The sequence below is a fragment of the Buteo buteo genome, chromosome Z (assembly GCF_964188355.1).
Source record: "Buteo buteo chromosome Z, bButBut1.hap1.1, whole genome shotgun sequence".
Taxonomy (NCBI): domain Eukaryota; kingdom Metazoa; phylum Chordata; class Aves; order Accipitriformes; family Accipitridae; genus Buteo; species Buteo buteo.
Window position 1 is genome coordinate 54,742,498 of NC_134204.1, and position 15,201 is coordinate 54,757,698.

Consider the following 15,201-nt stretch of genomic DNA (forward strand, 5'->3'; position numbering starts at 1 on the left):
GGGGACGCACGGGGGGACGCCACACACGACACGGACATACACAGCCCCGCAGTTTGTTTTTGGCTGCAGTGTGCCCGCCTACATGCAAATCGCCGCGGCCCCGTGTCGTCGTGTCGTCCCCCCCCGCCAAGCAGCCGCGGCGGAGGGCAAAGGTAAAAATGACCCCCCCCAAAAAAAGAGGGAGGGGGAGAGAAAAAGAGAGAGGAAAAAGAAAGCGGCAAAGAGGAAAAAGAAAAGAGAAAAAGGAGAGAAGACAGCAGAGGGAAGGGGAACAGCAAGCTGCTGGGCGGCCCCGGCGCTGGAAGGGGCGGGCCCGCCGCCGGCCGCTCCGTGCCGCCTATAAGAGCGGCGGCGGGGCGCGGGTGGCCGGCAGCGGGGCCGGCGCTGGCAGCGGAGCGGAGCGGAGCGGAGAGGGGCAGGGCAGGGTGAAGCGGAGCGGAGGCGGCGGCTCGGCTCGGCTCCCCGCGGGACCGACGGCGGCTGCTACCGCCCGGGGAGGTAGGCGGCGGGGGCGGCTGTCGAGGGGGGGCTTCCTCGCTTGTCCCCGCTCCGCCCGGAGCAGGCGGTGTAAAGCGAGAGGAAGAAAGCAAGTAAGTGGGGTGGGTTTTTTGTTTTGGTTTGGTTTTGGTTGGGGTTTTTTTTTTGGTTGTTGTTGTTTTGTTTTTGTTCTCCGGCGTGGTGCCGCTCGCTGTATCCAGCGTGTCAGGAGCGTGGCTCGGAGGACGGTTTAGGGGGTGGTGGGGAATCGGGAAGGGGCTAATAGTGGGGTTTTGGTTGGTTTTGTTTGTTTTTTTCCGGTGTGTGCTTATTTTTTTTTTTTTACAATTATTTTATTTTAGCTTATCCTGAGCGGGGCGACTCAGCGGGGCGACTCAGACTTGGCAGCGCTTGTGTAGGGTGGCTCACCTTACCACCGCCTCTTCCAGCCCCGGTGGGTGTGAGAAGATAACGGGAGGGTTTTCATCCCCTTCACTCCTACGTGAATCCTATAAAGTCGCGGAGGGTGAGGGGAGGGGAGAGCCTTGGGATGAGGGGAAGCGTAAAAATAAAAGATCGATTCGGACACTTTTGTGACGGGCAGGAGTTGCACACAACATATCTTGCTTCTGCCTGCCAGACTGTTGTTATGTCAGGACTGCTACATTACAACCTATCATCAGTCTGTTACAAAATACTGCTGCCTTGTTCTGGAGGTGCACCACTGCTCAGATGCTTAAAATGTGTCAGGAAAGATCTTGCAATTCTAAATTAAAAGTTCATATTAAACAGTACTTTTGCCGGTTTTAAACAGGAGTGCCCCCCTCTTTACCCCAGCTGTTGGCCTTGGAGATTTTCAGGTTGTACAAATAACTTACTTGGAGGATCAAAGTTGATCTTCAGTGTGTTGGAATAGACCTTACTGAACCCAGAGGGATGTAAACATGCGCTTACATACTTGTAAACGTGCTAAATTGAAACCTAAAAATGAGTTCGACTTCCTTGAAAATTACTGATGTGGATTAACACATTAAAATTCATTTTGGAGGTACCTTTGAAAATGAGTTGGTGTTTGTACTCCAGAGTACAACCATATCTTGGGGATGTTCTGTTAACAACAGATGGCCAAGCTTGCTGTTGAAAGGCTTTTGTAATGGAGCGGTCTTGCTCAGTTTTGAAAGGGGGTCATGGTAGTAAACTTTCAGTGCAAATACTTTTTGTACTTGGCCCATGTGGCACCGCTTGCCTCCCTAACAAGTGGGAATGGCAATGTGTGCCAAGAATTTCCCATAGCACAGATCAGTGTGTGATTCTGTGATGTAGGCTATTAAGCTCAATGGGTGCTACCTGGGACTCTACAGTGTATTACTGGCGTTAACAGATGTAAATGCTGTTGGTGGGTCTTTGAAATTCATTGTGCAAATGTGAATTTTAATTTATGTAAGAGTGGTCTGATACAGTCTGTATCTGGTATGGCCTTGACAAGTAAGGGCAGGAGTCTGATGCCTTTACTCATGACATGGAGCACCTTGTTTCTTATGTAATCATAATTTGCTAGGGCTGATTATGGTAAGAATTAGAAGTCAGCTCTTAAAAAAGTGGATAAAAGTTTGGTAGCATGGAACAGAAGAGCTGTACGGTAGAATTTAAGTTGAACCTGTTAAGTTGAGAATGCCTAGCTTTAAAAATATAATAAAAATTGATGCTCTTTTATGCTTGCTGTAGGTGTTTTGAGGAGATACCTGCTGGTCTCTGGGTTGCAAGAGATCACAATTGCCATCATCTGGGGTTAGAGTGTAATAATCATGCAGCTAGCCCCAACCATGCACAATAACTTTCCCCTATTAAGTTGCTGCTGAAGTACACTTAGCCATATGATATTTATGTGAAACAAACACCTCAGGTGCAGCTATATGTGAGATTTTGCCATTTGCAGGGGTCATGATAGTCTTTTGGATATCAAATCCAAATTCCCTCTGAATATAGCTGCATAGCAGTGCAAGCAGGTATGTTGAAAGTTTCTAAATGATCTCTCTACCCAGTGAGATTGAGGCATGTTTATAAATCAGTTTGCCACAGGCAGCTGCTGGCAAACCCTCTTTGTAATGCTAAATTTGTTTTCAAAACCAAGCGTAGCTCAGTGCTATTGGTGTGAGCAGAGACTTGGTCTGGAACCAAATTCGACATCTGCCGCCACGGTGTATATAAGAGTGGCTCCTGGTGAAATGCTGGAACTACAGAAGATGAAATGCCATGAGTTTAAAAAAAGGTCAGTAAAATTATTTGGCCTTTGTTCCAGGAGTAGCCTTTTCTCTAGCATTCCTTAGGCTGAACTTCCCCCAGCTGTGTGAGGGTAAAACAGTCTGCTGTGATTCAGGAATAAGCCTCAGTGACTTGAAGAAAGCAGCTGTGGACTTACCTTCCAAGCAGATTCTGGGCTGAAGCATTCTCATGTGTTAAGCATAATACACACAATTCAGAAAGCAAGTCTTCCCTTGCCTTCATCTCTGCAAGCCTGTTGTCTTGCCAGTGAGTTCACCTGGCAGGGTAGACCCACAGAGATAGAGCAGGAGGAGGATTGGTACTGAACTCACCCATTGGTGGCCAGATGTGATCAGCTGTGCTAGTGTTTATCACATGTGTTGCACCATGCAGGCATGATATTTCTTAGGGTGTGGTTTCTTCAGAACTTTAAACCAGAGTAATTGAAGGTTGCTAGTGAACTAGTAATGGACCTCCTTCATTTCCCCCTGACTGCCCATTCTCTTTTCTCTCCCTATCAGTTTCATCCTCCGTGCTGGCACTGGAGTTCACCAACCCAGGGTGAGTAATTGAGAACAAACTCTATTCTCTTTGGTTGGTGATTTTTTTTTTATATATATGTATTTTTTTCCCCAGCATCTTATGTGCAGAGTCTTCTCATGGCTTTGCAAGCACTGGTGTCAGCACAGCGATGACAGGAGCAGAGCAGAAAGGGAACCAGACTACCACTTTGTTTAAGTAACCTCGGAGCAAGCACCCTTCATGTTTATATAGGTCTCCTAGGCTGGGCAACACACCAAATCCTGAAATAAGTACAGAGGCCATGGCTGACCAGACACCAGTGTGCTTCTAGTAGGCTGGTTATTCTTGATGACTCCTGCTGTGAGAGGTGCTAGAGTTGGGACCTACTGTTTAGTAAAACATTTTATACATATGACACATTTTCCTTACTCATCTGAGGAAGCTATGCACTCTACCCACTTTCTCCAGGTCTGACATGGTAGAAATTCACTCTGAGATTGCCTCCTTTTGATGCTGGCTGAGGATTTGAATCCTGAATGCTTGAAAACTTTCTGTGTAGTTAACAAGCATGCACATCTGCAGTTACTGATACTAAGAGTATAGATTAAAAATACCATGGTAAGTCTCTATGTGTAGTGTTCAAAAGATGCTCACCACAAAAAAGTTAAAATATTTCACATTCTGTAGCTGCATGTCTTATATTTCTATTGGTTGTACAAAAGTCATATAGAGTAACTCAGAAGAATTACCATGATTTGAACTACTGACTGGAGTACCCTGTTCTCTATATTTTTTTTTGTCTGTTTCTTTGAAATAAGTAGCAGCAAAGCCAGTCCTGTCTTTTTTAGCATTTGTCATTGGGGGAAAAAGCATGTGAGCTTGCCTCAAGGACTGAGAGTGAGACAGAGTAGGATGGAAAACTGTTGATGCAGCTTTCCTGACACAACAGGCTAACACTGTAGGAAAAAATGGGAGCATTCACATCTTTATTCATGGGGTTATTAGTGAAAAAGCTTGATCATAGATAATAAGAATGTGCATTAGTTTGGCATAAAAATCCACATACAAGCTGACCTTTTTCCTCTTCTGCTATTTTCTGGAGGAGTGTTGCTTAGCAGAGCTCTAATGCAATGAGATCGGTTTGCATTATGCTAACTTTGTTATGGAATAATTGGTATTGGATAGGAGAAGGAGAGCAAAAGAGCCTTCCCAATACTGTTCTGGTTTGGACTAGATAGCAAGGTCATTCTCCGGGAAAGAGCAAACATAGTCACAGCCTCTGACCACACAGTTCAGAGATCGTTCTGGAGGTCTGGTTTCCATTTTAGCAAATAGCAGGCAGGGCTATGTGGAAGATAGAGGTGGCCAAAATGTGTTACCACCCTACTAGCTTGGCTCCCTGAAGCAATCTGCAGTTTTACTAGCCCATTTCCAAGTGAATGGTTGTTACCGGGAGCAGGCAAGCAAACTGTGCAACTAATATTCAGTAGCATTCTTGGTTGTTAGCTTAGTAAAAGCCAAAATTATGCCATGTGGAGGGTGTCAGAGCAGCAGCAGTGCTGGTGGTGTAGGTGGCAGGAGCAGGATGAGGGACCAGGAGAACCTGGTTCCCAGCACCTGCACCCATCTTCTTGTGATGACTTGCTTGTTCCTCTTACCTGCTTTTGCCATTGTTACAACAATGACATGACAAAAGTTTATACTCTTCATGGTAAAAGTGAAAGTGTGTTTTTTCCCTCACCTGCAGCAGGTAACACATCTTTTCAGAGACCGTAGGCTGTGTTGCTAGCGTCAGCAACCTGGGTTTAAGTCCCAGGTTTTCAGATGTAGTGTCTGCTTTTCCAGGTGAATTTTTGTGCCTTCAGAAGAAACAGGCAAATTATCATACATGTTCTTTTGTCTGAGAGCTGTATTCATGGGGAATATATCGATATTCTAGGGATCAGCTGATGACTTTTTCCTCTTGCCCATATTGTAATTATGCTACCATAACAAGAGTTTGGCTATGGCTGCTGATAAAAGCAGAGTTAGGACCAAATTTGAATGGATTAAAAGACCCCCAAACTTTCCTCATCCAAACAGTAAAGCAGCACCAACCTTTTCTGAGCATGGACACATGGATGTTTCATTCTGGTAGCAGTACAAGAGTCAAAGTTCAAAATCTACTCCTCCCCTAAATGAAATGTTCCTATTTAATGAACTAAATTGACCCTGCATTTGTAGTTTTGTTCTACCAATGAGCAATGTGCTTATTATCTGATTTTCTTTGTTTTAAACGATTTTAGATATTTTAATTATTCTTTATCCTATTAAATCAGAGTAGCAATTCTTACTGCTTTGTTTCCCAGCTCTCTCCAACCTATATTTAGGTACTCATCCTGAAGTAAGCAATAGGATTTTTTTCTACTGTCTTTGGAGAGCTCTGGACTTGCTTCCTTCTTCTAGCAAACTGACACCATCACCTGTGCACCACCTGTTTTCAGATTTCTTCAGATCTTATTTTCCTTGGGTTACTATTTTGTTCTCTTGATTGCCGTGTCTTCCAGAGCTTCATTCCCAGTTCTTGTGACATGCTTTTGATATTCCACACAACTACATCTATCTTCCCAGTTGTGTTTATGTATAAAACCAGACATAATTTTAGTCAACTGGATTGTCTGCCCCAGTGGAACTTTCTCAGCACCATTAAGGATATCCTAAGCTCAGCGAAAAAAATGTATGTTTTGGATCCTATATGCATTAAAAACTTGCAAAACTTTTGGTTATATTTATCTCTTGCAAGCTCATTGCTTTTCGTTTTGGCATTTCATGCCACTTCTGTGCTTACCTGAAGTGTTTTGTGTCCTGAGTCTTGATTGAAATTGAGTAGACCACAGCTCTTCACCTTGGTGCTTGGTCTGTTGAAACTATTGGAGAAAACTAACGAAGCTCTGTCATGAATCCTTGTGCATCAGATGTAGCTTAGGACATGAACAAATTCTGTCGTCCTCTCTCAGATCTGTGCATGATGTTAAAATAGGCAAACATTAGCTTGCTTTGCATGTCTGTTAACTGTCATGCTGAGCCTAAGGATTGAAGCTTCAGCAGTAGGGTTATGGGTTGTACAGCTGGAGTTAAAGAATACAAAGTGTGTGGAACAACTGTTGCATCTGTGGATCAGGCAAAACGGGGAAGATTGGCATGTGCTTTCTAGCAGTGCTCCCAGCTAGCTGCCCTGTGCCACACCTGCCACAGCAGGCACACGGATGTCCTTCTTATTGTGTGTGCCAACTATTTTCATGTTCTTCTATGAATAACTTCAGAGATAAGTGGTTATTGAACTCTGTATTGGTCGCCAAGGTTGATCAGAAATTCATTCCTTCTCATAGCTGACAGTCACTGCTTTCAAAAGTACTTGGACATCTGTTTATCACTTCAGTGAATTACTAGCTGCCAAACCCATATGGTTAGATGGTAGCCATGTGGGAGGTAAGGTCTTGTTGTGGCTCTGTTTGTTGCAGGCTTTAAAAGATCAAACTCTGCTTAAGCTGACAATGGCTGCTAAATACCGCCTTTGGCAGTTTATTGCTTTTTTTTCAACAATGTCATTTCCTTTCATTATGCTGGAGGCTTTTTCTTGGTTGACGTTTTTCTGCGTAGTTCAGGGATGTTTTTGTTTCATCTGCTGTTACTTATACCTATGCCACAGGTAGCGGTGCAGTTGTATAGATATCAAGCTTAACAGACAGCTTATTCTTTACGCCAGTGAATCTCAAAGGCACCACTGGGATGTTTTCTACGGTGTAAGCCATGTTGTGTTCTGCCCTGCTACTGAACACATGTGCTGGTTTATGGCATGATGGTCCTACATGGCAAAGATGAAGAAGAAAATAACAGTAAAGTTTCTTTTGATGTTTCAGGGCAGGCATACATCTCAAACTCCAGTTTAATCTTGTACTGGGCACAGTTTGTGTCCTTGTCTTCTCCCAAGATGAAAAGCAAGTTACAAAAACAAGATGTAGGAGAAGACACTCCTTTCCAAAAAAGATCCTTATCAACATGATGGCAAAGCTGCAAGGCTTGGTAACTTTGTTCAGTGGAAGATGTAAGCATGCCAGTGATGCTCCAGCCACTCTGCAGTGGGATTGTGGAGCACTTACCAGTGTTACACTCTGTTAAACCGGGTCTATGGCTGCTTTGTCTAAAGTGATTCAGTGACCAGGATGTGCTGTGGAAGGGATGGTGATCGGAAGTGTTTCTGTCCTAACGCCCTCTGAGCTCATGGATTTCTTTTCCTAAAATTTGTTCAGGCTGATGATTTTCTTGGGGGAGCCCTCACTTCCTTCTCCCCCTCGAGGTTGCTTCCAAGCAGAAAAGTTACCTTTTGCAATGTGAAATGCTTCACCCTTTCTCCTAGTTGCAAAGATAATGCCCTTAAACAGGATGCGTCATCAGCTGGAAAAAGTGACTGAAGCTGTGTAACACAGCTTTTTGCGGACTGTGTACTGATGATAGTATAGTTGTTCAGAGATCAAATCTTAATGGCATGAATTGAGCTCAGATGTTGCAACTGTTATTTTAGCAGGATGTTCTATTATTTCTAGATTCCACTAGAGAATAGTTCATTCTTTGAGAGCCAGAAAAAAAATACCTGCTAATGTGGACTATGGATTTTTGGACATTGGCCGTGATAAAGCAAATCAGCTTCTGTGTTTGTTTTTGCTGAAGAATGGACTAGATTCTGGGGGTTTTTGTATGGGGAAAGTAGGGGACGTTCAGTGTAATATTGAAAGTTGAAATGCTTCACGTATTTTGCAACCTTCCAGTGGAAGCTGGGTTTTTTGTAAAATAGATGATTGCATTTCATCTTGAGTGTTATACTTGACATTTAAGCAATTCCTCTTGCCTAAGTGCATTCCACAGTCTCTTGCACTTGCTTTTCATTGGGTCAGTCCAGCTGTGGCACATGCAAGCTTGACATCTTCCATTGCATTTGAGCTGCGCTGGTTTTCACCAAGGAGCCTTTTGAGCATGCTAGAAGTAACAAGAACCAGTCATTGTGGTCATTCTGGTAGGCAGACATTGCTCCCCTGGGACCTGGGATGGGTTTTCAAAACAGCTTGGTGTGTTGTGTCACAAGGAAAGCTTATAAAACATCAGTCATTTCTGAAAATGGGGCTTTGTGTGAATGTCTAAGGAGGCACTGAGGACTTCAGAAAATGTAGTCCAATTTGTATTATGGAGTACTTCGCAAGCTAGTGCTTGATTCTTTGGGAAACTGTCCCCTATGGTTTATTTCTGATTGGTAGGGATGGGCCCACCTGTGGCCCAGAAGTATATCTTAGGAGTTCAGCTTTGACAGAAGAACAAGATGGATGCTCTGAAGAGTTTAGGGCTGGGGATTTCAGTGCTCGTTATGTTGATTCTGGGCCAGGTCTTTCAAAATGATCATCTGCTCAGCTGTTCATAGTGGAGCATTCAGGAAGGCTCAGACATAAATCCAGCACATAAATTGAAAAATCCATTTGCTCAGTCGTAGTGCCAAGGCTAGGTCCCTTTAGAAATCCCTTGCCATTTTGCCTAAATAGTCAAGAAGCCAGATTTCTGCCCCTAACATGACATTATATTAGTTCCAACTCTTGCCAGAGCAAGATCCAGGCTCCCTTCTCTGTGTAGTACCTAGCGGAGCAAGGAGAACCTAGTATTGGGCACGAGTTACGTCACTAGTTGGTTTAATAGCAGCAGTTAAAGCAGGTTGTGAATAGGTATTTTGTCAGCCTGTGCTAAAAGGAGGAGTCCTTTTCCACTAGTTGTCTCCAGTGTTCTGTGAGGTTGGGCCCCCTTAGGTAACAAAGGGAAGTCATTTATTCAGTGTTTTGTAGCTGTGTGCATGCTGCTGTAAGGATCCTGTGGATGAGTGAGATGCTATGTGTCTCAGTTTTGTCTGGACCAGAGGTGGCAGATAGCTGGAGGGATTCCCTGAGACTGTTTCATCAGCTTTCTGATGTTTTGGTGCTGTCCTTTAATATTAGTTTTACAAAATTTGACATGCTCTTCAAGGAGGGGAAATGCGTTAAACTGGTTGTGGGTTATCATGAATGTGGATCTTAAAGTGTGTCTGTCATACAAGTCATTGTTATTTAGAGGGCATGTGGATGGCCATGCTAAAAGCAATGTACTAGTTCCTTTCAGTATTAGTAAGCACTGGAGAACAAGGCCAGAACCTGTTTACTACCTAACCTAAGGCCAAGTAGTCAGTGTGTGTAAAGTGATGTAAACTAGTTGAGGATCTTGCCAAGAATTGCCACCCAAATATTGTTGTTTGTGGTCCTAATTAAATTCTTGCCTGCTGACCTAGAAGCTCTCCAATAACATTGTTAGCAAGAAGGAGTTGGTATAAACCCTGTGATGTGACCTGGGTGATTTTGAAGAGGAAAGCGCTTCTCACTGAATGGCTTTTTAGATAGAATAGGAAACTTGGTGTCTGATACTCATTTGGCAAATGGGAGAGAAATGTCCACTGTGGGCAGGTTATGAAAGACCTGCTTTTAGTTGTGTGTGTGTGGCTCCACTGATAATGATCCTGTGACCCAGGCAGCAGGCTGTAGGTTCAAAGCTCACGCTCCTACTGCTGATCCTGCATTGCTTGTGATTGCTACAGAGTCTAGGAGTGCTTAAACCAGGAGACAGATGTGTGGGATCTGGTGGTTGTATTCTCATCTCTGCTTTTGCTTTGCTTGTGGCCTCAGATGATTTGCTTGAACTCTGTGCTGCCAACGCTTTTTGTGGCACCTTTTTGTAACTTGGTTCAGACTCTTTGGGTTAGAAGGTTACTTTAAAAGAGCAATACTGCTATTCCTGTAAAATTATCATCGTTTGGGTGGCAGTTTCCCTTCTTTCCTAGAGCTCTAGTAGATGCCGTAAGTTTTTTGACTTCTTGGAAAGTTTTAGAGATGAGAATGTCAGATTTGCCTCTATGGGTTTTGCAAGCTTTAGTGTGAGTTGTTTTGATCACAGAGGGGACATTACTTCTGATTCTTTATGTACTGGCTGTTTCTGCTGTGGATATTATCTCCAGTTAGATGTCTAGCAGCAGGATAAAAAATTGCTTGCATTTGTCCACAGCTGCTCTTTATCTAGCCTAATCTCAACAGAACTGGGATTAATGCTGTTTTCCCTCCTCCTTTAGTCTCATTTGAAGTTGCATAGGTGCAAAGTGCTTTTCATTTTCTGGGAATTGTGGAAGTTATGGTGAAGGTGTCCTCCAAATACTTGTGCCTTGAGAGCTTCTTATGGCCTTGCACAGTCATAGGTTGTACAAAGTGGATGTAGTTGTATAAGAGTGATTTTTTTGGTTGTAGCTACTCTGCTGGAAGAAACAAAATGCTGGTGCTCTGTAGAGAAGTGGCCAAGGCACTAGACCTCACTTTGGCAGATGTGGATTTAATCCTGGACTCTTGGCTTAATCTGCACCTCTGTTACCCAGATGCCCATCCAGGCCGCTGGTTCTCTGATGGTTTGTCTTGTTTGAGTCAAAAGGTCAGTTCATGAGGCAGGCACTTCTGTCCTGCCTTGGTGCTCACAGCCCTCATTGGGACCTGCTCTCAACTGACAGTGTATGAAGCACTGGGGGACTTTGACCTTGGATCTGGGCTTTGCAGAGTTGACATGGCTCATGGTATTGCTTGCTCTGCAGTATGCAGCCTGACACTGCCTAAAGGAAATGAACTGTCAAGACATTTCTCAGTGTTTCCAAATTGGACTATATTTCTGCTGAAATCTGGTGTTTGTGCTTTACTTGCGCCTTTTCTTCCGAAGTGGGTCTTGTTTGACTTGATTACATATGTAGGCAAAAGCTATCGAGTTAAGCAGATGTACAACTTTTTGTCTGAGGCAGAAAGTGTGAGGTACTGTACCACATCTGCTCGTGGGAGAGGAACAGCACTGGTTCTGGTAGCTCAAACCTGGGCTGTGTCCAGCAAATAATGCCTTTTTCCCCCCTTCCCAAGGGCATCATCTCTAGATACTAGGTTGGTACTCTCTATGGCTGCTTGGTCTGTGGAGAGCCACCAGTGGTGGTAGCTTTTGTGATGTGGGAAATCTGACTGAGGGAACAGGACAGAGTCTTTTAACTGATTTCATGAAGGCCACTGAACCTTCGTCAACTAGTAAAAGCTTCTAGCTCTGCTGACCAGGACAGGGTTTAAGTCATTGGTGGAGAGATAAAGGGTCTATATAGCCTCTTACCAGAATCCTGAGATGTTCCAGTGTCATAAGGTTTGATAAGTTTGCTTTGTTCCCTGTCTAAATAGTGATTTCTTCTCTAGGGGAAAGGTTTTTTAGTCCCCCAAAGAAAGCAAACAGCTGCATTGTTTGCAGAAAGCTGCTTTTGAAGGCTGTTTTGTGTTTACTTAGTACAGACACCAGGCATGGGGGTGGGGAATTGATTCTCTGCCACTTGAGCTTTTTTGCTCTTTAAATCTACAGCTGTAAAAATACATTGCTTTGTATTTAGATGGATTGGGGCTGGAGACTCTTGGCATACCAGCTAATGGGCTTCTCAGCAGCCATTCCACTTCCAAGTAGTGGGTAGCACTGATCTAGAAAGAAAGGGTTGGTCAAAGTATGTGTTTCACTGTCAGCATTTTCAGAGGTTGCCTTGTAACCTAACTTTCTCTTAAGAGTCATTTTCTGAATTGCACACTGAGATGGAATTGCAGCCCTGTACGTCTGGAGGCTGTGCAGGGTTTCTGCAGTGGGGGGAAATGTCATGTGCAGGGAGCCTTCTGCAAAGGCAGGCAGACCAGGGGACAAGTGTGTGGACCTCTGTGCTTTAACTGTACGGTGGGTGTTGTGGTTGCTGGTCTGGCTGGGTAGAGAAGGTCCTGACCTGGTGTTAGAACTATGCTAAGAGCAAAGCAGGAATCTCAGGCTCTATCAGAAGGTACATGCAGATCGCTCTGCACCTCCTGCCCATCCTTTCATGTCCAGTGATTCTGCAAACTAAATGAGCTCTTGTGTAAGGGTAAGCTTTTCCCTAGGGAGAAACTGGGGTGAAACTCATATCAGAAGATCTGGGGAAGCATTCAGACATCTTTTACTTGATCCCTCCTGTGTGGTTTTTTTGTAAGGAATTGGGAAAACTTGAGGCAGCTGACAAACAGCATGTTAAGTGTGCACAAGTCTGAGCGGCATCTTGGTAGAGCATGTAAGGACCTCTGTGTACTGGATCCCTGCTTTTTATTTGCTGGCTAAATACAAAATGGCTTCTTAATCCTTACCTTTTCTTGGCTGGCTGGTTAACTGAATGCTCGTTGCTGTATCTACATGTTGCACAGGGCATGTGCCTTGATTCAGGACGTTATTCCAAACACGCATTACTTGTTTTGATTATAAGGCAGCTCCTTCTGATGATACCTGTTTATTTGTGGTGAGGTCACAGTTTGAGTTTGCACCTGAGTTACTAGACAGCTGCCAGGTTTACCCTGAAGTTCTGGGTAATTTGAGTCTCCCCTGGTGTGCTCTCTGTAGTCTAGGTTTTGCAGTTCTGTTGTGTATGCTGATGTGGAGAAATGCTGAAGCAGAGCTAGACAAAAATAGGTTTCTGGGTGATGAAGAGGAGTAAGCCTGATGCCTCTAGGCTTAAAATTGCTGTATATTGGTACCTACCTCTACTGGAAAACTTGCAGCGTTCACACAATGAAGAGATTGGATGTGAAAATTGCGTGTCTTGCACAAAGACCTCTCCAACTAAGTTGCACTATTTGTTGCATTTGAGGGAATTCTTCCTACTTTCGCAGAGGAAGCACTTTATAAAAGCAAGAGATTGCACTTTAAAAGGATGGGTCTGGTATTGGCTGATATAAGTCCCCATTCTCTTCAGCAGAGCTGTGGTACTTCACATCACAGAAAACTTATGCTATGGTGATGAATTCATGCAGCTTTTCTTACTCTTACAGAGTATTGCTGATTTAGGCAGTTCTGGGTAAGTGTCAGGAGTGATCACCGATACCTACTGTTGGCTCAAAATTTTACTTGGGTGAGGCACAAAAGCCCGCATTGGGAACTAGCTGGTATTTTTGTCACTGCAGTGCTAAATGGAAAGTTGGATTTCCCAGCTATGTTGAACTTAACAGACCAGTCTGAAATGGAGATACAGATGGACTTCAGCTCCAGCTCAGGTGGGAGTGTTGGGTCTATCAGTTTTCTGCATCTCTGGCTTACAATTCTTGCCTATTGTCAGCTGGAAGAGCATCTGAAAGGATGCTAACCCATTTTCCTCTGAGATTCTTAGTTTGCAGAGCATTTTCTGATGCTATTTAACTTGTGTCAGCAGTGAACCAAATACATCAGCCTGTGTGGATCAAAATCAGAGACAGCTCTAGGCATCAACAAACCTGTATTACCCAGTCTGTAACACATACTGGGGCAGAGTATATCTTTGAAGAAGAACTGGGCATGCTTTGAGTTCAGGTTTTGTGCTCTTGGTGATTAGTCCAGTGTTAGGCCCTGTCCCCTAGTTTGATGTAGGGACTTAGCTGGTAGTGCCTGTATCTGGGCCAGGTTTTCAGTCTTCAGGCACAGTCCTTAGAAATCTGTATTCTTCCTTCATTTGAAACTTGTATCTAGGCAAACTGGCCTTATTTGAAGGCCAGAACATTTGCTTTGTTCCCAGTAAAGTTTAGCTGAACTCCAGAGAGCTGGAGTCCAAGCAGAAAGCCACAGCTGAGTCTTTCTGGCTGCACAGGCTTCTGCTGATCAGCTGAGGTCTGTTAGATGATCAAATATGTGCCCTTATCTCACTACAGTTTGCTAGTCCAATGTGAACCCTACAGCCTTTATAAAGCAGTATTTCTGTGTTCTGGATCCTGTGGACTGACTGTAGCTGCAAGGGACCAGTGTCTGGAATTTTCACTGGCATGGATTAAACCAGCTACCCTGTGATTAGCTCAAACACCCCACAGACTGCTTCAGATTTTATTCTGTCTCTGAGCAGGGTATTAAGGCACAGGAGTTGGGTGTATTTCCATTGATGAGAATGCCAAAGGTCTCTTTGGCTTTCCCTGGGATCCTTCCTGCACTCTTCCTGTGGCCCTTTGTACGTGTGGAAATCGGTATTTAGCTGTAATTGCTGGGAAGTGATTGTAGAAGGCTTTGCAGTCCCTTCCTGTCCTCTACTTCTGTATGCCAAACTTGTCCAGTGGCTGCAGGATTGGACTTGGGCAGAAGGGCTTATGTTTTGTGGCACGCTGGAGAACACAGCAAAGCAAATGGAGGTCTGTGGCCCACAGACCAGTGTCCTTGTGGAAAAATGCTTGAAAAGAGCACTTCTCCTGGTGTTCTGTGAAAGATTATTGCACCAAGTTAGTGGTCATGGAGTGCCTGTACCCTATGGGAGTAGCAGTCCAGGTTGCTCAGCAGGGTGAGTAAAAGCATTGTTGCTAAGTCCCCTGAATCCAGAGCAGAAATGGGTCAGTGGAGGGGGTACAAAGGAGGGGTCATAATATTCCCTATTAGTTTTGTCTCTGGGTTTCACATTAATTGCAGCTTTAAATCTGTAATACTGACATGCAGAGGAGGTCCTGCAAAGCCCCCCTGTATCCAAGCCTGTAAGCAAAGGTGTGCTCTGGGTCCATAAGCATGCGTGCACAGTCCTCAGCAGCCAGGGTTTGTCCTCTGAGATTGTCTACGAAGGGCAGGTTTTTTCCCCTGCTGTGGATGTGCTATTAGCCTGTCAAGTGTCTTGCTCTGGGAATTCGCTATCTACCAGAGATGTGCATGCAGCTGAAATGTGTTAGTGTCAGGGTGCTCCAACCAGCAGGAAGCAGTGGGCAGGGAAGGAAAGCAATCCTGCCAGATCAGTTGGGCATCCCTTTGTGAAGGAGCATCTGTAGAGGTCATGTCAGTGAATTACAGCAGCACCTAACAGAAGTTAATGAGTTCATGCTGACTGTACTCTCA

The 15,201-nt window shown here is 44.3% G+C and overlaps 1 protein-coding gene across 4 annotated transcripts in view; it reads left to right on the forward strand.

The window, feature by feature from the left end:
* The first annotated feature begins 356 nt into the window (after positions 1-356).
* ABCA1 (ATP binding cassette subfamily A member 1) overlaps positions 357-15,201 on the forward strand; it is a 96,056-nt gene continuing 81,211 nt past the window's right edge. For 2 of the 4 annotated variants that reach the window (XM_075020984.1, XM_075020988.1), the window contains exons 1-3: positions 357-498; positions 840-931; positions 3,261-3,300. The gene's annotated coding sequence lies outside the window, so the exon portion shown is untranslated. Of the gene's footprint in view, positions 591-839; positions 932-3,260; positions 3,301-15,201 lie in introns of all 4 variants that reach the window. The other 2 variants (XM_075020985.1, XM_075020987.1) reach the window with 2 other exon arrangements.